Source organism: Schistocerca serialis, unplaced genomic scaffold (genome assembly GCF_023864345.2).
Source record: "Schistocerca serialis cubense isolate TAMUIC-IGC-003099 unplaced genomic scaffold, iqSchSeri2.2 HiC_scaffold_1363, whole genome shotgun sequence".
Classification (NCBI taxonomy): domain Eukaryota; kingdom Metazoa; phylum Arthropoda; class Insecta; order Orthoptera; family Acrididae; genus Schistocerca; species Schistocerca serialis.
Genome location: NW_026047584.1, coordinates 10,769,075 through 10,791,745, shown reverse-complemented (window position 1 = coordinate 10,791,745; position 22,671 = coordinate 10,769,075).

The following is a 22,671-nucleotide window of genomic DNA, read 5'->3' as shown; positions in this document are numbered from 1 at the left end:
ACAGGAATGGTTCAAAGCGTAGTCAGTAAGAAGAGTCAGTCTTCTTGTCCTTAAGTCAGCATTGTGCCTTTTGTATTTAATTCCTGTGCAACTTCTGTGTTTCATCGTCAATAAGAAAGTCAGAGGGATACAGTAAACCGAAGTGAAGCATCGGAATCTATAACTAGTGTCACAGGAATGTTTCAAAACATAGACAGTAAGAAGAGTCAATCTTCTTGTACTTGAGTCGGCATTGTGCCTTTTGTATTAAATTCCGATGCAATTTCTGTGTTTCATCTTCCATAAGAAGGTCCAAGTGATACAGCAAACCTGAAGTCAAGCATCGGAATCTATAACTTGTGTCACAGGAATGGTTCAAAACATAGACAGTAAGAAGAGTCAGTTTTCTTGTACTTAAGTCGGCATTGTGCCTTTTGTATTTAAATTCCATGCAAATTCTGTGTTTCATCATCAATAAGAAGGTCAGACGCATTCAGTAAACCTGAAGTGAAGCATCGGAATCTATAACTAGTGTCACAGGAATTGTACAAACCATAGACAGTAAGATGAGTCAGTCGGTATTGTGCCTTTTGTATTTAATTCCGATGCAATTTCTGTGTTTCATCGTGAATAAGGTCAGAGGGATACAGTAAACCTGAAGTGAAGCATCGGAATCTATATCTAGTGTCACAGGAATGGTACAAAACATAGTCAGTAAGAAGAGTCAGTCTTCTTGTACTTAAGTCGGCATTATACGTTTGTATTTGATTCCGATGTAATTTCTGTGTTTCATCGTCAATAAGAAGTTCAAAATGATACAGTAAACCTGAAGTGAAGCATCGGAATCAATAGCTAGTGTCACAGGATTGGTTCAAAACATAGACAGTAAGAAGAGTCAGTCTTCTTGTACTTAAGTCGGTATTGTGCCTTTTGTAATTCATTCCGATGCAATTTCTGTGTTTCATCGTGAATAAGGTCAGAGGTATACAGTAAACCTGAAGTGAAGCATCGGAATCTATAACTAGTGTCACAGGAATGGTTCAAAACATAGACAGTAGGAACTGTCAGTCTTCTTGTACTTAAGCCGGCATTTTGCCTTTTCTGTTTAATTCCGATGCAATTTCTGTGTTTTATCGTCAATAAGAAGGTCCAAGGGATTGAGTAAACCTGAAGTCAAGCATCGGAATCTATAACTAGTGTCAATGGAATGGTTCAAAACATAAACAAGTAGGAAGAGACAGTCTTCTTGTACTTAATTCGGCATTGTGCCTTTTGTATTTAATTCCGTTGCTATTTCTGTGTTTCATCGTCAATAATAAGGTCCAAGGGATACAGTAAACCTGAAGTGATGCATCGGAATATATAACTAGTGTCACAGAAATGGTTCAAAACATAGACAGTAGGAAGAGTCAGTCTTCGTGTACTTAAGTCGGCATTGTGCCTTTTCTATTTAATTCCGATGCAATTTCTGTGTGTCTTCGTCAATAAGAAGGTCAGAGGGATACAGTAAACCTGAAGTTAGCATCGGAATCTATAACTAGTGTCACAGGAATGGTTCAAAACATAGTCAGTAAGAAGAGTCAGTCTTCTTGTCCTTAAGTCTGCCTTGTGCCTTTTGTATTTAATTCCGATGCAATTTCTGTGTTTCATCGTCAATAAGATGGTCCAAGGGATACAGTAAACCTGGAGTGAAGCATCGGAATCTATAACTAGTGTCACAGGAATGTTTCAAAACATAGACAGTAAGATGAGTCAGTCTACTTGTACTTTAGTCGGCATTGTGCCTTTTCTGTTTAATTCCGATGCAATTTCTGTGTTTCATCGTCAATAAGAAGGTCCAAGGGATACAGTAAACCGGGAGTGAAGCATCGGAAACTATAACTAGTGTCAGTGGTATGGTTCAAAACATAGACAGTAAGAAGAGTCAGTATTCTTGTACTTAAGTCGGCATTGTGCCTTTTGTATTGAATTCCGGTGCAATTTCTATGTTTCATCGTCAATATGTAGGTCAGAGGGATACAGTAAACTTGAAGTGAAGCATCGGAATCTTTAACTAGTGTCTCAGGAATGACTCAAAACATAGACAGTGGGCACAGTCAGTCTTCTTGTACTTAAGTCGGCATTGTGCCTTTTGTATTTAATTCCGATGCAATTTCTGTGTTTCATCGTCAATAAGAAGGTTAGAGGGATACAGTAAACCTGAAGTGAAGCATCGGAATCTATAACTAGTGTCTCAGGAATGGTTCAAAACATAGACAGTAAGAAGAGTCAGTCTTCTTCTACTTAAGTCGGCATTGTGCCTTTTCTATTTAATTCCGATGCAATTACTGTGTTCATCGTCAATAAGAAGGTCCAAGGGATACACTAAACCTAGAGTGACGCATCGGAATCTATAACTAGTGTCACAGGAATGGTTCAAAACATAAACTTTAAGAAGAGTCAGTCTTCTTGTACTTAAACGGCTATGTGCCTTTTCTATTTAATTCCGACGCAATTTCTGTGTGTCTTCGTCAATAAGAAGGTCAGAGGGATACAGTAAACCTGAAGTGAAGCATCGGAATCTATAAGTAGTGTCACAGGAATCGTTCAAAACATAGTCAGTCTAAAGAGTCAGTTTTCTTGTCCTTAAGTCGGCATTGTGCCTCTTGTACTTAATTCCGGTGCAATTTCTGTGTTTCATCGTCAATAAGAACGTCAGAGGGATACAGTAAACCTGAAGTGAAGCATCGGAATATATAACTAGTGTCACATAAATAGTTCAAAACATAGACAGTAGGAAGAGTCAGTCTTCCTGTACTTAATTCGGCATTGTGCATTTTCTATTTAATTCCGATGCAATTTCTATGTTTCATCGTCAATAAGAAGGTCAGAGGGATACAGTAAACCTGAAGTGAAGCATCGGAATCTATAACTAGTGTCACAGAAATGGTTCAAAACATAGTCAGTAAGAAGAGTCAGTCTTCTTGTACTTCAGTCGGCATTGTGCCTTTTGTATTTAATTCCGATGCAATATCTGTGTTTCATCGTCAATAAGAAGGTCAGAGGGACACAGTAAACCTGAAGTGAAGCATCCGAATCTATAACTAGTGTCACAGGAATGGTTCAAAGCATAGTCAGTAAGAAGAGTCAGTCTTCTTGTCCTTAAGTCAGCATTGTGCCTTTTGTATTTAATTCCGGTGCAACTTCTGTGTTTCATCGTCAATAAGAAAGTCAGAGGGATACAGTAAACCGAAGTGAAGCATCGGAATCTATAACTAGTGTCACAGGAATGTTTCAAAACATAGACAGTAAGAAGAGTCAATCTTCTTGTACTTGAGTCGGCATTGTGCCTTTTGTATTAAATTCCGATGCAATTTCTGTGTTTCATCTTCCATAAGAAGGTCCAAGTGATACAGTAAACCGAAGTCAAGCATCGGAATCTATAACTTGTGTCACAGGAATGGTTCAAAACATAGACAGTAAGAAGAGTCAGTTTTCTTGTACTTAAGTCGGCATTGTGCCTTTTGTATTTAATTTCCATGCAAATTCTGTGTTTCATCATCAATAAGAAGGTCAGACGCATTCAGTAAACCTGAAGTGAAGCATCGGAATCTATAACTAGTGTCACAGGAATTGTACAAAACATAGACAGTAAGATGAGTCAGTCGGTATCGTGCCTTTTGTATTTAATTCCGATGCAATATCTGTGTTTCATCGTGAATAAGGTCAGAGGGATACAGTAAACCTCAAGTGAAGCATCGGAATCTATAACTAGTGTCACAGGAATGGTACAAAACATAGTCAGTAAGAAGAGTCAGTCTTCTTGTACTTAAGTCGGCATTATACGTTTGTATTTGATTCCGATGTAATTTCTGTGTTTCATCGTCAATAAGAAGTTCAAAATGATACAGTAAACCTGAAGTGAAGCATCGGAATCAAGAGCTAGTGTCACAGGATTGGTTCAAAGCATAGACAGTAAGAAGAGTCAGTCTTCTTGTACTTAAGTCGGTATTGTGCCTTTTGTAATTCATTCCGATGCAATTTCTGTGTTTCATCGTGAATAAGGTCAGAGGTATACAGTAAACCTGAAGTGAAGCATCGGAATCTATAACTAGTGTCACAGGAATGGTTCAAAACATAGACAGTAGGAACAGTCAGTCTTCTTGTACTTAAGCCGGCATTTTGTCTTTTGTATTTAATTCCGATGCAATTTCTGTGTTTCATCGTCAATAAGAATGTAAAAGGGATACATTAAACCTGGAGTGAAGCATCGGAATCTATAACAAGTGTCAATGGAATGGTTCAAAACATAGACAGTAAGAAGAGACAGTCTTCTTGTACTTAAGTCGCATTGTGCCTTTTTTATTTAATTCCGATGCAATTTCTGTGTTTCATCGTCAATAAGAGGGTTAGAGGGATACAGTAAACCTGAAGTGAAGCATCGGAATCTATAACTAGTGTCTCAGGAATGGTTCAAAACATAGACAGTAAGAAGAGTCAGTCTTCTTCTACTTAAGTCGGCATTGTGCCTTTTCTATTTAATTCCGATGCAATTACTGTGTTCATCGTCAATAAGAAGGTCCAAGGGATACACTAAACCTAGAGTGACGCATCGGAATCTATAACTAGTGTCACAGGAATGGTTCAAAACATAGACATTAAGAAGAGTCAGTCTTCTTGTACTTAAACGGCTATGTGCCTTTTCTATTTAATTCCGACGCAATTTCTGTGTGTCTTCGTCAATAAGAAGGTCAGAGGGATACAGTAAACCTGAAGTGAAGCATCGGAATCTATAACTAGTGTCACAGGAATGGTTCAAAACATAGTCAGTATAAAGAGTCAGTCTTCTTGTCCTTAAGTCGTCATTGTGCCTCTTGTACTTAATTCCGGTGCAATTTCTGTGTTTCATCGTCAATAAGAACGTCAGAGGGATACAGTAAACCTGAAGTGAAGCATCGGAATATATAACTAGTGTCACATAAATGGTTCAAAACATAGACAGTAGGAAGAGTCAGTCTTCCTGTACTTAATTCGGCATTGTGCATTTTCTATTTAATTCCGATGCAATTTCTGTGTTTCATCGTCAATAAGAAGGTCAGAGGGATACAGTAAACCTGAAGTGAAGCATTGGAATCTATAACTAGTGTCACAGGAATGGTTCAAAACATAGACAGTAAGAAGAGTAAGTCTTCTTGTACTTGGGTCGGCATTGTGCCTTTTGTATTAAATTCCGATGCAATTTCTGTGTTTTATCGTCAATAAGAAGGTCCAAGGGATTCAGTAAACCTGAAGTCAAGCATTGGAATCTATAACTAGTGTCACAGGAATGGTTGAAAACATAGAGAGTAAATAGAGTCAGTTTTCTTGTACTTAAGTCGGCATTCTGCCTTTTGTATTTAATTCCGATGCAATTTCTGTGTTTCATCGTCAATAAGAAGGTCAGACGGATACAGTAAACCTGAAGTGAAGCATCGGAATCTATAACTAGTGTCACAGAAATGGTTCAAAACATAGTCCGTAAGAAGAGTCAGTCTTCTTGTACTTCAGTCGGCATTGTGCCTTTGTATTTAATTCCGATGCAATTTCTGTGTTTCATCGTCAATAAGAAGGTCAGAGGGATACAGTAAACCTGAAGTGAAGCATCCGAATCTATAACTAGTGTCACAGGAATGGTTCAAAACATAGTCAGTAAGAAGAGTCAGTCTTCTTGTCCTTTAGTCAGCATTGTGCCTTTTGTATTTAATTCCGGTGCAACTTCTGTGTTTCATCGTCAATAAGAAAGTCAGAGGGATACAGTTAACCGAAGTGAAGCATCGGAATCTATAACTAGTGTCACAGGAATGTTTCAAAACATAGACAGTAAGAAGAGTCAATCTTCTTGTACTTGTGTCGGCATTGTGCCTTTTGTATAAAATTCCGATGCAATTTCTGTGTTTCATCGTCAATAAGAAGGTCCAAGGGATACAGTACACCTGAAGTCAAGCATCGGAATCTATAACTAGTGTCACAGGAATGCTTCAAAACATAGTAAGTAAGAAGAGTCAGTCTTCTTGTCCTTAAGTTGGCATTTTACCTTTTGTATTTAATTCCGATGCACTTTCTGTGTTTCATCGTCAACAAGAAAGTCCAAGGGATACAGTAAACCTAAAGTGAAGCATCCGAATCTATAACTAGTGTCTCAGGAATGGTTCAAAACATAGTTAGTAAGAAGAGTCAGTCTTCTTCTACTTAAGTCGGCATTGTGCCTTTTCTATTTAATTCCGATGCAATTACTGTGTTCATCGTCAATAAGAAGGTCCAAGGGATACACTAAACCTAGAGTGAAGCATCGGAATCTATAACTAGTGTCACAGGAATGGTTCAAAACATAGACATTAAGAGGAGTCAGTCATCTTGTACTTAAGTCGGCATTGTGCCTTTTCTATTTAATTCCGAGGCAATTTCTGTGTGTCTTCGTCAGTAAGAAGGTCAGAGGGATACAGTAAACCTAAAGTGAAGCATCGGAATCTATAACTAGTGTCACAGAATTGGTTCAAAACATAGACAGTAGGAAGAGGCAGTCTTCTTGTACTTAATTCGGCATTGTGCCTTTTCTATTTAATTCCGATGCAATTTCTGTGTTTCATCGTCAATAAGAAGGTCAGAGGGATACAGTAAACATGAAGTGATGCATTGGAATGTATAACTAGTGTCACAGGAATGGTTCAAAACATAGACAGTAAGAAGAGTCAGTCTTCTTGTACTTGAGTCGGCATTGTGCCTTTTGTATTAAATTCCGATGCAATTTCTGTGTTTTGTCGTCAATAAGAAGGTCCAAGGGATTCAGTAAACCTGAGGTCAAGCATTGGAATCTATAACTAGTGTCAATGGAATGGTTGAAAACATAGACAGTAGGAAGAGTCAGTCTTCTTGTACTTAATTCGGCATTGTGCCTTTTGTATTTAATTCCGATGCTATTTCTGTGTTTCATCGTCAATACGAAGGTCAGAGGGATACAGTAAACCTGAAGTGAAGCATCGGAATCTATAACTAGTGTCACAGGAATGGTTCAAAACATAGTCAGTAAGAAGAGTCAGTCTTCCTGTCCGTAAGTCAGCATTGTGCCTTTTGTATTTAATTCCGGTGCAACTTCTGTGTTTCATCGTCAATAAGAAAGTCAGTGAGATACAGTAAACCCGAAGTGAAGCATCATAATCTATAACTAGTGTCACAGGAATGTTTCAAAACATAGACAGTAAGAAGAGTCAGTCTTCTTGTACTTGAGTTGGCACTGAGCCTTTTGTATTAAATACCGATGCAATTTCTGTGTTTCATCGTCAATAAGAAGGTCCAAGGGATACAGTAAACCTGAAGTCAAGCATCGGAATCTATAACATGTGTCACCGGAATGGTTCAAAACATAGACAGTAAGAAGAGTCAGTTTTCTTGTACCTAAGTGGGCATTGTGCCTTTTGTATTTAATTCCGATGCAAATTCCGTGTTTCATCGTCAATAAGAAGGTCAGAGGCATTCAGTAAACCTGAAGTGAAGCATCGGAATCTATAACTAGTGTCACAGGAATTGTTCAAAACATAGACAGTAAGAAGAGTCAGTCGGTATTGTGCCTTTTGTATTTAATTCCGATGCACTTTCTGTGTTTCATCGTGAATAAGGTCAGAGGGATACAGTAAACCTGAAGTGAAGCCTCGGAATCTATAACTAGTGTCACAGGAATGGTTCAAAACATAGTGAGTAAGAAGAGTCAGTCTTTTTGTACTTAAGTCGGCATTATGCTTTTGGTATTATTTTCCGATGTAATTTCTGTGTTTCATCGTCAATAAGAAGTTCAAAATAATACAGTAAACCTGAAGTGAAGCATCGGAGTCAATAGCTAGTGTCACAGGAATGGTTCAAAACATAGACAGTAAGAAGAGTCAGTCTTCTTGTACTTAAGTCGGTATTGTGCCTTTTGTATTTCATTCTGATGCAATTTCTGTGTTTCATCAAGAATAAGGTCAGAGGGATACAGAAAACCTGAAGTGAAGCATCGGAATCTATAACTTGTGTCACAGGAATGCATCAAAACATAGTCACTAAGAAGAGTCAGTCTTCTTGTACTTAAGTCGGCATTGTGCCTTTTGTATTTAATTCCGATGCAATTTCTGTGTTTCGTCGTCAATAAGAAGGTCCAAGGGATACAGTAAACCTGAAGTGAAGCATCGGAATATATAACTATTGTCACAGGAATAGTTCAAAACATAGACAGTAGGAAGAGTCAGTCTTCTTGTACTCAATACGGCATTGTGCCTTTTCTATTTAATTCCGATGCAATTTCACTGTTTCATCGTCAATAAGATGGTCAGAGGGATACAGTAAACCTAAAGTGAAGCATCTGAATCTATAACTAGTGTCACAGGAATGGTTTAAATCATACTCAGTAAGAAGAGTCAGTCTTCTTGTCCTTAAGCCGGCATTGTGCCATTTGTATTTAATTCCGGTGCAATTTCTGTGTTTCATCGTCAATAAGAAAGTGAGAGGGATACAGTAAACCTGAAATGAGCATCGGAATCTATAACTAGTGTCACAGGAATGGTTCAAAACATAGTCAGTAAGAAGAGTCAGTCTTCTTGTCCTTAAGTCGGTATTGTGCCATTTTGCATTTAATTCCGGTGCAATTTCTGTGTTCCATCGTCAATAAGAAGGTCCAAGGGATACAGTAAACCTGGAGTGAAGCATCGGAATCTATAACTAGTGTCACAGGAATGTTTCAAAACATAGACTGTATGAAGATACAGTCTTCTTGTACTTAAGTCGGCATTGTGCCTTTTGTATTTAATTCCGATGCAATTTCTGTGTTTCATCGTCAATAAGAAGGTCCAAGGGATACAGTAAACCTGAAGTGAAGCATCGGAATATATAACTAGTGTCACAGAAATGGTTCAAAACATAGACAGTAAGAAGAGTCAGTCTTCTTGTACTTGAGTCGGCATTGTGCCTTTTGTATTAAATTCCGATGCAATTTCTGTGTTTTATCGTCAATAAGAAGGTCCAAGGGATTCAGTAAACCTGAAGTCAAGCATCGGAATCTATAACTAGTGTCAATGGAACGGTTCAATACATAGAGAGTAGGAAGAGTCAGTCTTCTTGTACTTAATTCGGCATTGTGCCTTTTGTATTTAATTCCGACGCAAATTCTGTGTTTCATCGTCAATAAGAAGGTCAGAGGCATTCAGTAAACCTGAAGTGAAGCATCGGAATCTATAACTAGTGTCACAGGAATGGTTCAAAACATAGACAGTAAGAAGAGTCAGTCTTCTTGTACTTGAGTCGGCATTGTGCCTTTTGAATTTAATTCCGTTGCAATTTCAGTGTTTCATCGTCAATAAGAATGTAAAAGGGATACTGTAAACCTGGAGTGATACATCGGAATCTATAACTAGTGCCAATGGAATGGTTCAAAACATAGACAGTAGGAAGGGTCAGTCTTCTTGTACTTAATTCGGCATTGTGCCTTTTATATTTAATTCCGATGCAATTTCTGTGTTTCATCGTCAATAAGAGGGTCAGAGGGATACAGTAAACCTGAAGTGAAGCATTGGAATCTATAACTAGTGTCACAGGAATGGTTCAAAGCATAGACAGTAAGAAGAGTCAGTCTTCTTGTACTTGAGTCGGCATTGTGCTTTTTGTATTAAATCCCGATGCAATATCTGTGTTTTATCGTCAATAAGAAGGTCCAAGGGATTCAGTAAACCAGAAGTCAAGCATCGGAATCTATAACTAGTGTTAATGGAATGGTTCAAAACATAGACAGTATGAAGATACAGTCTTCTTGTACTTAAGTCGGCATTGTGCTTTTTGTATTTAATTCCGATGCAATTTCTGTGTTTCATCGTCAATAAAAAGGTCCAAGGGATACAGTAAACCTGAAGTGAAGCATCGGAATATATAACTAGTGTCACAGAAATGGTTCAAAACATAGACAGTAGGAAGAGTCAGTCTTCTTGTACTTAATTCGGCATTGTGCCTTTTCTATTTAATTCCGATAAAATTTCTGTGTTTCATCGTCAATAAGATGGTCAGAGGGATACAGTAAACCTCAAGTGAAGCATTGGAATGTATAACTAGTGTCACAGGAATTGTTCAAAACGTAGACAGTAAGAAGAGTCATTCGGTATTGTGCCTTTTGTATTTAATTCCGATGCACTTTCTGTGTTTCATCGTGAATAAGGTCAGAGGGATACAGTAAACCTGAAGTGAAACATCGGAATCTATAACTAGTGTCACAGGAATGGTTCAAAACATAGTCAGTAAGAAGAGTTTTTTTTTTTGTACTTAAGTCGGCATTATGCTTTTCGTATTTGATTCCGATGTAATTTCTGTGTTTCATCGTCAATAAGAAATTCAAAATGATACAGTAAACCTGAAGTGAAGCATCGGAATCAATAGCTAGTGTCACAGGAATGGTTCAAAACTTAGACAGTAAGAAGAGTCAGTCTTCTTGTACTTAAGTCGGTATTGTGCCTTTTGTATTTCATTCCGATGCAATTTCTGTGTTTCATCAAGAATAAGGTCAGAGGGATACAGTAAACCTGAAGTGAAGCATCGGAATCTATAACTAGTGTCACAGGAATGGTTCAAAACATAGACAGTAGGAAGAGTCTGTCTTCTTGTACTTAAGCCGGCATTTTGCCTTTTGTATTTAATTCCGATGCAATTTCAGTATTTCATCGTCAATAAGAATGTAAAAGGGATACAGTAAACCTGGAGTGAACCATCGGAATCTATAACTAGTGTCAATGGAATGGTTCAAAACATAGACAGTAAGAAGAGTCAGTCTTCTTGTACTTAAGTCGGCATTGTGCATTTTTTATTTTAATCCGATGCAATTTCTGTGTTTCATCGTCAATAAGAAAGTCAGAGGGATACAGTAAACCTGATGTGAAGCATCGGAATCTATAACTAGTGTCTCAGGAATGGTTCAAAACATAGTTAGTAAGAAGAGGCAGTCTTCTTCTACTTAAGTCGGCATTGTGCCTTTTCTATTTAATTCCGATGCAATTACTGTGTTCATCGTCAATAAGAAGGTCCAAGGGATACTCTAAACCTAAAGTGAAGCATCGGAATCTATAACTAGTGTCACAGGAATGCTTCAAAACATAGACAGTAAGAAGAGTCAGTCTTCTTGTACTTAAGTGCGCATTGTGCCTTTTCTATTTAATTCCGATGCAATTTCTGTGTTTCATCGTCAATAAGAGGGTCAGAGGGATACAGTAAACCTGAAGTGAAGCATTGGCATCTATAACTAGTGTCACAGGAATGATTCAAAATATAGACAGTAATAAGAGTCAGTGTTCTTGTACTTGAGTCGGAATTGTGCTTTTTGTATTTAATTCCGATGCAATTTCAGTGTTTCATCGTCAATAAGAAGGTCAGAGGGATACAGTAAACCTGAAGTGAAGCATTGGAATCTATAACTAGTGTCACAGGAATGGTTCAAAACATAGACAGTAAGAAGAGTCAGTCTTCTTGTACTTGAGTCGGCATTGTGCCTTTTGTATTAAATTCCGATGCAATTTCTGTGTTTTATCGTCAATAAGAAGGTCCAAGTTATTCAGTAAGCCTGAAGTCAAGCATCGGAATCTATAACTAGTGTCAATGGAATGGTTCAAAACATAGACAGTAGGAAGAGTCAGTCTTCTTGTACTTAATTCGGCATTGTGCCCTTTGTATTTAATTCCGATGCAATTTCTGTGTTTCATCGTCAATAATATGGTCCAAGGAATACAGTAAACCTGAAGTGAAGCATCGGAATATATAACTAGTGTCAAGAAATGATTCAAAACATAGACAGTAGGAAGAGTCAGTCTTCTTGTACTTAATTCGGCATTGTGCCTTTTGTATTTAATTCCGATGCAATTTCTGAGTTTCATCGTCAATAAGAAGGTCAGAGGGATACAGTAAACCTGAAGTGAAGCATCGGAATCTATAACTAGTGTCACAGGAATGGTTCAAAACATAGTCAGTAAGAGGGGTCAGTCCTCTTGTCCTTAAGTCAGCATTGTGCCTTTTGTATTTTATTCCGGTTTAACTTCTGTGTTTCATCGTCAATAAGAAAGCCAGAGGGATACAGTAAACCTGAAGTGAAGCATCGAAATCTATAACTAGTGTCACAGGAATGTTTCAAAACATAGACAGTAAGAAGAGTCAGTCTTCTTGTACTTAAGTCGGCATTGTGCCTTTTCTATTTCATTCCGGGGCAATTTCTGTGTGTCTTCGTCAATAAGAAGGTCAGAAGGATACAGTAAACCTAAAGTGAAGCATCGGAATCTATAACTAGTGTCACAGGAATGGTTCAAGTCATACTCAGTAAGAAGAGTCAGTCTTCTTGTCCTTAAGCCGGCATTGTGCCTTTTGTATTTAATTCCGGTGCAATTTCTGTGTTTCATTGTCAATAAGAAAGTCAGAGGGATACAGTAAACCTGAATTGAGCATCGGAATCTATAACTAGTGTCACAGAAATGGTTCAAAACATAGACAGTAGGAAGAGTCAGTCTTCTTGTACTTAATTCGGCATTGTGCCTTTTCTATATAATTCCGATGTAATTTATGTGTTTCATCGTCAATAAGAAGGTCAGAGGGATATAGTAAACCTGAAGTAAAGCATTGGAATGTATAACTAGTGCCGCAGGAATGTTTCAAAACATAGTCTGTATGAAGATACAGTCTTCTTGTACTTAAGTCGGCATTGTGCCTTTTGTATTTAATTCCGATGCAATTTCTGTGTTTCATCGTCAATAAGAAGGTCCAAGGGATACAGTAAACCTGAAGTGAAGCATCGGAATATATAACTAGTGTCACAGAAATGGTTCAAACCATAGACAGTAGGAAGAGTCAGTCTTCTTGTACTTAATTCGGCATTGTGCCTTTTCTATATAATTCCGATGTAATTTATGTGTTTCATCGTCAATAAGAAGGTCAGAGGGATATAGTAAACCTGAAGTAAAGCATTGGAATGTATAACTAGTGCCGCAGGAATGGTTCAAAACATAGACAGTAAGAAGAGTCAGCCTTCTTGTACTTGAGTCGGCATTTTGCCTTTTGTATTAAATTCCGATGCAATTTCTGTGTTTTATCGTCAATAAGAAGGTCCAAGGGATTCAGTAAACCTGAAGTCAAGCATCGGAATCTATAACTAGTGTCAATGGAACGGTTCAATACATAGACAATAGGAAGAGTCAGTCTTCTTGTACTTAATTCGGCATTGTGCCTTTTGTATTTAATTCCGATGCAAATTCTGTGTTTCATCGTCAATAAGAAGGTCAGAGGCATTCAGTAAACCTGAAGTGAGGCATCGGAATCTATAACCAGTGTCACAGGAATTGTTCAAAACGTAGACAGTAAGAAGAGTCAGTCGGTATTGTGCTTTTTGTATTTAATTCCGATGCAATTTCTGTGTTCCATCGTGAATAAGGTCAGAGGGATACAGTAAAGCTGAAGTGAAGCATCGGAATCTATAACTAGTGTCACAGGAATGGTTCAAAACATAGTCAGTAAGAGGAGTCAGTCTTCTTGTCCATAAGTCGGCATTGTGAATTTTGTATTTAATTCCGATGCAATTTCTGTGTTTCATCGTCAATAAGCAGGTCCATGGGATACAGTAAACCTAGAGTGAAGCATCGGAATCTATAACTAGTGTCACAGGAATGGTTCAAATCATAGACATTAAGAAGAGTCAGTCTTCTTGTAATTAAGTCGGCATTGTGCCTTTTCTATTTAATTCCCAGGCAATTTCTGTGTGTCTTCGTCAATAAGAAGGTCAGAGGGATACAGTAAACCTGAAGTGAAGCATCGGAATCTATAACTAGTGTCACAGGAATGCTTCAAAACATAGTCAGTAAGAAGAGTCAGTCTTCTTGTCATTGTGCCTTTTGTATTTAATTCCGATGCAATTTCTGTGTTTCATCGTCAATAAGAAGGTCCAAGGGATACAGTTAACCTGAAGTGAAGCATTGGAATCTATAACTAGTGTCACAGGAATGGTTCAAATCGTAGACATTAAGATGAGTCAGTCTTCTTGTACTTAAGTCGGCATTGTGCCTTTTCTATTTAATTCCGATGCAATTTCTGTATTTCATCGTCAATAAGAAGGTCCAATGGATACAGTAAACCTGAAGTGAAGCATCGGAATATATAACTAGTGTCTCAGAAATGGTTCAAACCATAGACAGTAGCAAGAGTCAGTCTTCTTGTACTTAACTCGGCATTGTGCATTTTCTATTTAATTCCGATAAAATTTCTGTGTTTCATCGTCAATAAGAAGGTCAGAGGGATACAGTAAACCTCAAGCGAAGCATTGGAATGTATAACTAGTGTCACAGGAATGGTTCAAAACATAGACAGTAAGAAGAGTCAGTCTTCTTGTACTTGAGTCGGCATTGTGCCTTTTGTATATAATTCCGATGCAATTTCTGTGTTTTATCGTCAATAAGAAGGTCCAAGGGATTCAGTAAACCTGAAGTCAAGCATCGGAATCTATAACTAGTGTCACAGGAATGTTTCAAAACATAGACAGTAAGAAGAGTCAGTCTTCTTGTACTTGAGTCGGCATTGTGCCTTTTGTATTAAATTCCGATGCAATTTCTGTATTTCATCGTCTATAAGAAGGTCCAAGGATACAGTAAACCTTAAGTCAAGCATCAGAATCTATAACTAGTGTCGCAGGAATGGTTCAAAACATAGACAGTAAGAAGAGTCAGTCTTCTTGTACTTAATTTGGCATTGTGCCTTTTCTATTTAATTCCGATGCAATGTCTGTGTTTCATCGTCAATAAGAAGTTCAGAGGGATAATGTAAACCTCAAGTGAAGCATCGGAATCTATAACTAGTGTCACATGAATAGTTCAAACATAGACAATAAGAAGAGTCAGTTTTCTTGTACTTAAGTCAGCATTGTGCCTTTTGTATTTAATTCCGATGCAATTTCTATGTTTCATCGTCAATAAGAATGTCAGAGGGATACAGCAAACCTGAAGTGAAGCATTGGAATCTATAACTTGTGTCACAGAAATGGTTCAAAACATAGACAGTAAGAAGAGTCAGTTTTCTTGTAGTTAAGTCGGCATTTTGCCTTTAGTATTTCATTCCGATGCAAATTCAATGTTTCATCGTCAATAAGAAGGTGAGAAGCATACAGTAAACCTGAAGTGAAGCATCGGAATCTATAACTAGTGTCACAGGAATTGTTCAAAACATAGACAGTAAGAAGGGCCAGTCGGTATTTTGCCTTTTGTATTTAATTCCGATGCAATTTCTGTGTTTCATCGTGAATAAGGTCAGAGGGATACAGTAAACCTGAAGTGAAGCATCGTAATCTATAACTAGTGTCACAGGAATGGTTCAAAACATAGACAGTAGGAAGAGTCAGTCTTCTTGTACTTAAGCCGGCATTTTGGCTTTTGTAATTAATTCCGATGCAATTTCAGTGTTTCATCGTCAATAAGAATGTAAAAGTGATACAGTAAACCTGGAGTGAAGCATCGGAATCTATAACTAGTGTCAATGGAATGGTTCAAAACATAGACAGTAAGAAGAGTCAGTCTTCTTTTACTTAAGTTGGCATTGTGCCTTTTCTATTTAATTCCGATGCAATTACTGTGTTCATCGTCAATAAGAAGGTCCAAGGGATACTCTAAACCTAAAGTGAAGCATCGGAATCTATAACTAGTGTCACAGGAATGTTTCAAAACATAGACATTAAGAAGAGTCCGTCTTCTTGTACTTGAGTCGGCATTGTGCCTTTTGTATTAAATTCCGATGCAATTTCGGTGTTTTATCGTTAATAAGAAGGTCCAAGGGATTCAGTAAACCTGAAGTCAAGCATCGGAATCTATAACTAGTGTCAATGGAACGGTTCATTACATAGACAGTAGGAAGAGTCAGTCTTCTTGTACTTAATTCGGCATTGTGCCTTTTGTATTTAATTCCGATGCAATCTCTGAGTTTCATCGTTAATAAGAAGGTCAGAGGGATACAGTAAACTTGAAGTGAAGCATCGGAATCAATAACTAGTGTCACAGGAATGGTTCAAAACATAGTCAGTACGAAGGTTCAGTCTTCTTGTCCTTAAGTCAGCATTGTGCCTTTTGTATTTAATTCCGGTTTCTTTTCTGTGTTTCATCGTCAATAAGAAGGTCCAAGGGATTCAGTAAACCTGAAGTCAAGCATCGGAATCTATAACTAGTGTCAATGGAACGGTTCATTACATAGACAGTTGGAAGAGTCAGTCTTCTTGTACTTAATTCGGCATTGTGCCTTTTGTATTTAATTCCGATGGAATTTCTGTGTTTCATCGTGAATAAGGTCAGAGGGATACAGTAAACCATAAGTGAAGCATCGGAATCTATAACTAGTGTCACAGGAATTGTTCAAAACATAGACAGTAAGAAGAGTCAGTCGGTATTGTGCCTTTTGTATTTAATTCCGATGCAATTTCTGTGTTTCATCGTGAATAAGGTCAGAGGGATACAGTAAACCTTGAAGTGAAGCATCGGAATCTATAACTAGTGTCACAGGAATGGTTCAAAACATTGTCAGTAGGAAGAATCAGTCTTCTTGTCCCTAAGTCGGCATTGTGCCTTTTGTATTTAATTCCGATGCAATTTCTGTGTTTCATCGTCAATAAGAAGGTCCAAGGGTTACAGTAAACCTAGAGTGAAGCATCGGAATCTATAACTAGTGTCACAGGAATGGTTCAAAACATAGACATTAAGAAGAGTCAGTCTTCTTGTACTTAAGTCGGCATTGTGCCTTTTCTATTTAATTCCGAGGCAATTTCGGTGTGTCTTCGTCAATAAGAAGGTCAGAGGGATACAGAAAACCTGAAGTGAAGCATCGGAATCTATAACTAGTGTCACAGGAATGCTTCAAAACATAGTCAGTAAGAAGAGTCAGTCTTCTTGTCCGTAAGTCGGCATTGTGCCTTTTGTATTTAATTCCGATGCAATTTCTGTGTTTCATCGTCAATAAGAAGGTCCAAGGGATACAGTAAACCTGGAGTGAAGCATTGGAATCTATAATTAGTGTCACAGGAATGGTTCAAAACATAGACAGTAAGAAGAGTCAGTCTTCTTGTACTTGAGTCGGCATTGTGCCTTTTGTATTAAATTCCGATGCAATTTCTGTGTTTTATCGTCAATAAGAAGGTCCAAGGGATTCAGTAAACCTGAAGTCAAGCATCGGAATCTATAACTAGTGTCAATGGAATGGTTCAAAACATAGACAGTAGGAAGAGTCAGTCTTCTTGTACTTAATTCGGCATTGTGCCTTTTGTATTTAATTCCGATGCTATTTCTGTGTTTCATCGTCAATAATAAGGTCCAAGGGATACAGTAAACCTGAAGTGAAGCATCGGAATATATAACTAGTGTCACATAAATGGTTCAAAACATAGACAGTAGGAAGAGTCAGTCTTCTTGTACTTAATTCGGCATTGTGCCTTTTGTATTTAATTCCGATGCAATCTCTGAGTTTCATCGTTAATAAGAAGGTCAGAGGGATACAGTAAACCTGAAGTGAAGCATCGGAATCAATAACTAGTGTCACAGGAATGGTTCAAAACATAGTCAGTACGAAGGTTCAGTCTTCTTGTCCTTAAGTCAGCATTGTGCCTTTTGTATTTAATTCCGGTTTCTTTTCTGTGTTTCATCGTCAATAAGAAAGTCAGAGGGATACAGTAAACCTGAAGTGAAGCATCGGAATCTATAACTAGTGTCACAGGAATGTTTCAAACATAGTCAGAAAGAAGAGTCAGTCTTCTTGTCCTTAAGTCGCATTGTGCCTTTTGTATTTAATTCGGATGCAATTTCTGTGTTTCATGGTCAATAAGAAGGTCTAAGGGATACAGTAAACCTGGAGTGAAGCATCGGAATCCATAACTAGTGCCACAGGAATGTTTCAAAACATAGACAGTATGAAGATACAGTCTTCTTGTACTTAAGTCGGCATTGTGCCTTTTGTATTTAATTCCGATGCAATTACTGTGTTTCATCGTCAATAAGAAGGTCCAGGGGATACAGTAAACCTGAAGTGAAGCACCGGAATATATAACTAGTGTCACAGAAATGGTTCAAAACATAGACAGTAGGAAGAGTCAGTCTTCTTGTACTTAATTCGGCATTGTGCCTTTTCTATATAATTCCGATGCAATTTCTGTATTGTATCGTCAATAAGATGGTCAGAGGGATACAGTAAACCTGAAGTGAAGAATCGGAATCTATAACTAGTGTCACAGGAATGGTTCAAAACATAGTCAGTAAGAAGAGTCAGTCTTCTTGTCCTTAAGTCGGTATTGTGCCTTTTGTATTTAATTCCGGTGCAATTTCTGTGTTTCATCGTCAATAGGAAGGTCCAAGGGATACAGTAAACCTGGAGTGAAGCATCGGAATCTATAACTAGTGTCACAGGAATGTTTCAAAACATAGACTGTATGAAGATACAGTCTTCTTGTACTTAAGTCGGCATTGTGCCTTTTGTATTTAATTCCGATGCAATTTCTGTGTTTCATCGTCAATAAGAAGGTCCAAGGGATACAGTAAACCTGAAGTGAAGCATCGGAATATATAACTAGTGTCACAGAAATGGTTCAAAACATAGACAGTAGGAAGAGTAAGTCTTCTTGTACTTAATTCAGCATTGTGCCATTTCTATTTAATTCCGATGCAATTTCTGTGTTTCATCGTCAATACGATGGTCAGAGGGATACGGTAAACCTGAAGTGAAGCATTGGAATGTATAACTAGTGTCGCAGGAATGGTTCAAAACATAGACAATAAGAAGAGTCAGTCTTCTTGTACTTGAGTTGGCATTGTGCCTTATCTATTTAATTCCCAGGCAATTTCTGTGTTTCATCGTCAATAAGAAGGTCAGAGGGATACAGTAAACCTGAAGTGAAGCATCGGAATCTATAACTAGTGTCACAGGAATGTTTCAAAACATAGACAGTAAGAAGAGTCAGTCTTCTTGTACTTGAGTCGGCATTCTGCATATTGTATTAAATTTCCGATGCAATTTCTGTGTTTTATCGTCAATCAGAAGGTTCAAGGGATTCAGTAAACCTGAAGTAAAGCATCGGAATCTATAACTAGTGTCAATGGAATGGTTCAATACATGGACAGTAGGAAGAGTCAGTCTATTTGTACTTAATTCGGCATTGTGCCTTTTGTATTTAATTCCGATGCAATTTCTGTGTTTCATCGTCAATAAGAAGGTCCAAGGGATACAGTGAACCTGAAGTGAAGCATCGGAATCTATAACTAGAGTCACAGGAATGTTTCAAAACATAGTCAGTAAGAAGAGTCAGTCTTCTTGTCCTTAAGTCGGCATAGTGCCTTTTGTTTTTAATTCCGATGCACTTTCTGTGTTTCATTGTCAATAAGAAGGTCAGAGGGATACAGTAAACCTGAAGTGAAGCATCGGAAACTATAACTAGTGTCACAGGAATGGTTCAAAACATAGTCAGTAAGAAGAGTCAGTCTTCTTGTCCTTAAGTCGGTATTGTGCCTTTTGTATTTAATTCCGGTGCAATTTCTGTGTTTCATCGTCAATAGGAAGGTCCAAGGGATACAGTAAACATGGAGTGAAGCATCGGAATCTATAACTAGTGTCACAGGAATGTTTCAAACATAGTCAGAAAGAAGAGTCAGTCTTCTTGTCCTTAAGTCGCATTGTGCCTTTTGTATTTAATTCGGATGCAATTTCTGTGTTTCATGGTCAATAAGAAGGTCTAAGGGATACAGTAAACCTGAAGTGAAGCATCGGAATATATAACTAGTGTCACAGAAATGGTTCAAAACATAGACAGTAGGAAGAGTCAGTCTCCTTTTACTTAATTCGGCATTGTGCCTTTAGTATTTAATTCCGATGCAAATTCTGTGTTTCATCGTCAATAAGAATGTCAGAGGCATTCAGTAAACCTGAAGTGAAGCATCGGAATCTATAACTAGTGTCACAGGAATTGTTCAAAACGTAGACAGTAAGTAGAGTCAGTCGGTTTTGTGCTTTTTGTATTTAATTCCGATGCAATTTCTGTGTTTCATCGTGAATAAGGTCAGAGGGATACAGTAAAGCTGAAGTGAAGCATCGGAATCTATAACTAGTGTCACAGGAATGGTTCAAAACATAGTCAGTAAGAAGAGTCAGTCTTCTTGTCCATAAGTCGGCATTGTGCCTTTTGTATTTAATTCCGATGCAATTTCTGTGTTTCATCGTCAATAAGCAGGTCCATGGGATACAGTAAACCTAGAGTGAAGCATCGGAATCTATAACTAGTGTCACAGGAATGGTTCTAAACATAGACATTAAGAAGAGTCAGTCTTCTTGTACTTAAGTCGGCATTGTGCCTTATCTATTTAATTCCCAGGCAATTTCTGTGTGTCTTCGTCAATAAGACGGTCAGAGGGATACAGTAAACCTGAAGTGAAGCATCGGAATCTATAACTAGTGTCACAGGAATGCTTCAAAACATAGTCAGTAAGAAGAGTCAGTCTTCTTGTCCTTAAGTCGGCATTGTGCCTTTTGTATTTAATTCCGATGCAATTTCTGTGTTTCATCGTCAATAAGAAGGTCCAAGGGATACAGTAAACCTGGAGTGAAGCATCGGAATATATAACTAGTGTCACAGGAATGGTTCAAAACATAGACAGTAAGAAGAGTCAGTCTTCTTGTACTTAATTCGGCATTGTGCCTTTTCTATTTAATTCCGATGCAATTTCTGTGTTTCATCGTCAATAAGAAGTTCAGGGGGATGCAGTAAATTTGAAGTGAAGCATTGGAATCTATAACTAGTGTCACAGGAATGGTTCAAAACATAGACAGTAAGAAGAGTCAGTCTTCTTGTACTTGAGTCGGCATTGTGCCTTTTGTATTTAATTCCGATGCAATTTCAGTGTTGCATCGTCAATAAGAATGTAAAAGGGATACTGTAAGCCTGGAGTGATGCATCGGAATCTATAACTAGTGTCACAGGAATGCTTCAAAACATAGTCAGTAAGAAGAGTCAGTCTTCTTGTCCTTAAGTCGGCATTGTGCCTTTTGTATTTAATTCCGATGCAATTTCTGTGTTTCATCGTCAATAAGAAGGTCCAAGGGATACAGTAAACCTGAAGTGAAGCATCGGAATATATAACTAGTGTCACAGAAATGGTTCAAAACATAGACAGTAGGAAGAGTAAGTCTTCTTGTACTTAATTCAGCATTGTGCCATTTCTATTTAATTCCGATGCAATTTCTGTGTTTCATCGTCAATACGATGGTCAGAGGGATACGGTAAACCTGAAGTGAAGCATTGGAATGTATAACTAGTGTCGCAGGAATGGTTCAAAACATAGACAATAAGAAGAGTCAGTCTTCTTGTACTTGAGTTGGCATTGTGCCTTATCTATTTAATTCCCAGGCAATTTCTGTGTTTCATCGTCAATAAGAAGGTCAGAGGGATACAGTAAACCTGAAGTGAAGCATCGGAATCTATAACTAGTGTCACAGGAATGTTTCAAAACATAGACAGTAAGAAGAGTCAGTCTTCTTGTACTTGAGTCGGCATTCTGCATATTGTATTAAATTTCCGATGCAATTTCTGTGTTTTATCGTCAATCAGAAGGTTCAAGGGATTCAGTAAACCTGAAGTAAAGCATCGGAATCTATAACTAGTGTCAATGGAATGGTTCAATACATGGACAGTAGGAAGAGTCAGTCTATTTGTACTTAATTCGGCATTGTGCCTTTTGTATTTAATTCCGATGCAATTTCTGTGTTTCATCGTCAATAAGAAGGTCCAAGGGATACAGTGAACCTGAAGTGAAGCATCGGAATCTATAACTAGAGTCACAGGAATGTTTCAAAACATAGTCAGTAAGAAGAGTCAGTCTTCTTGTCCTTAAGTCGGCATAGTGCCTTTTGTTTTTAATTCCGATGCACTTTCTGTGTTTCATTGTCAATAAGAAGGTCAGAGGGATACAGTAAACCTGAAGTGAAGCATCGGAAACTATAACTAGTGTCACAGGAATGGTTCAAAACATAGTCAGTAAGAAGAGTCAGTCTTCTTGTCCTTAAGTCGGTATTGTGCCTTTTGTATTTAATTCCGGTGCAATTTCTGTGTTTCATCGTCAATAGGAAGGTCCAAGGGATACAGTAAACATGGAGTGAAGCATCGGAATCTATAACTAGTGTCACAGGAATGTTTCAAACATAGTCAGAAAGAAGAGTCAGTCTTCTTGTCCTTAAGTCGCATTGTGCCTTTTGTATTTAATTCGGATGCAATTTCTGTGTTTCATGGTCAATAAGAAGGTCTAAGGGATACAGTAAACCTGAAGTGAAGCATCGGAATATATAACTAGTGTCACAGAAATGGTTCAAAACATAGACAGTAGGAAGAGTCAGTCTCCTTTTACTTAATTCGGCATTGTGCCTTTAGTATTTAATTCCGATGCAAATTCTGTGTTTCATCGTCAATAAGAATGTCAGAGGCATTCAGTAAACCTGAAGTGAAGCATCGGAATCTATAACTAGTGTCACAGGAATTGTTCAAAACGTAGACAGTAAGTAGAGTCAGTCGGTTTTGTGCTTTTTGTATTTAATTCCGATGCAATTTCTGTGTTTCATCGTGAATAAGGTCAGAGGGATACAGTAAAGCTGAAGTGAAGCATCGGAATCTATAACTAGTGTCACAGGAATGGTTCA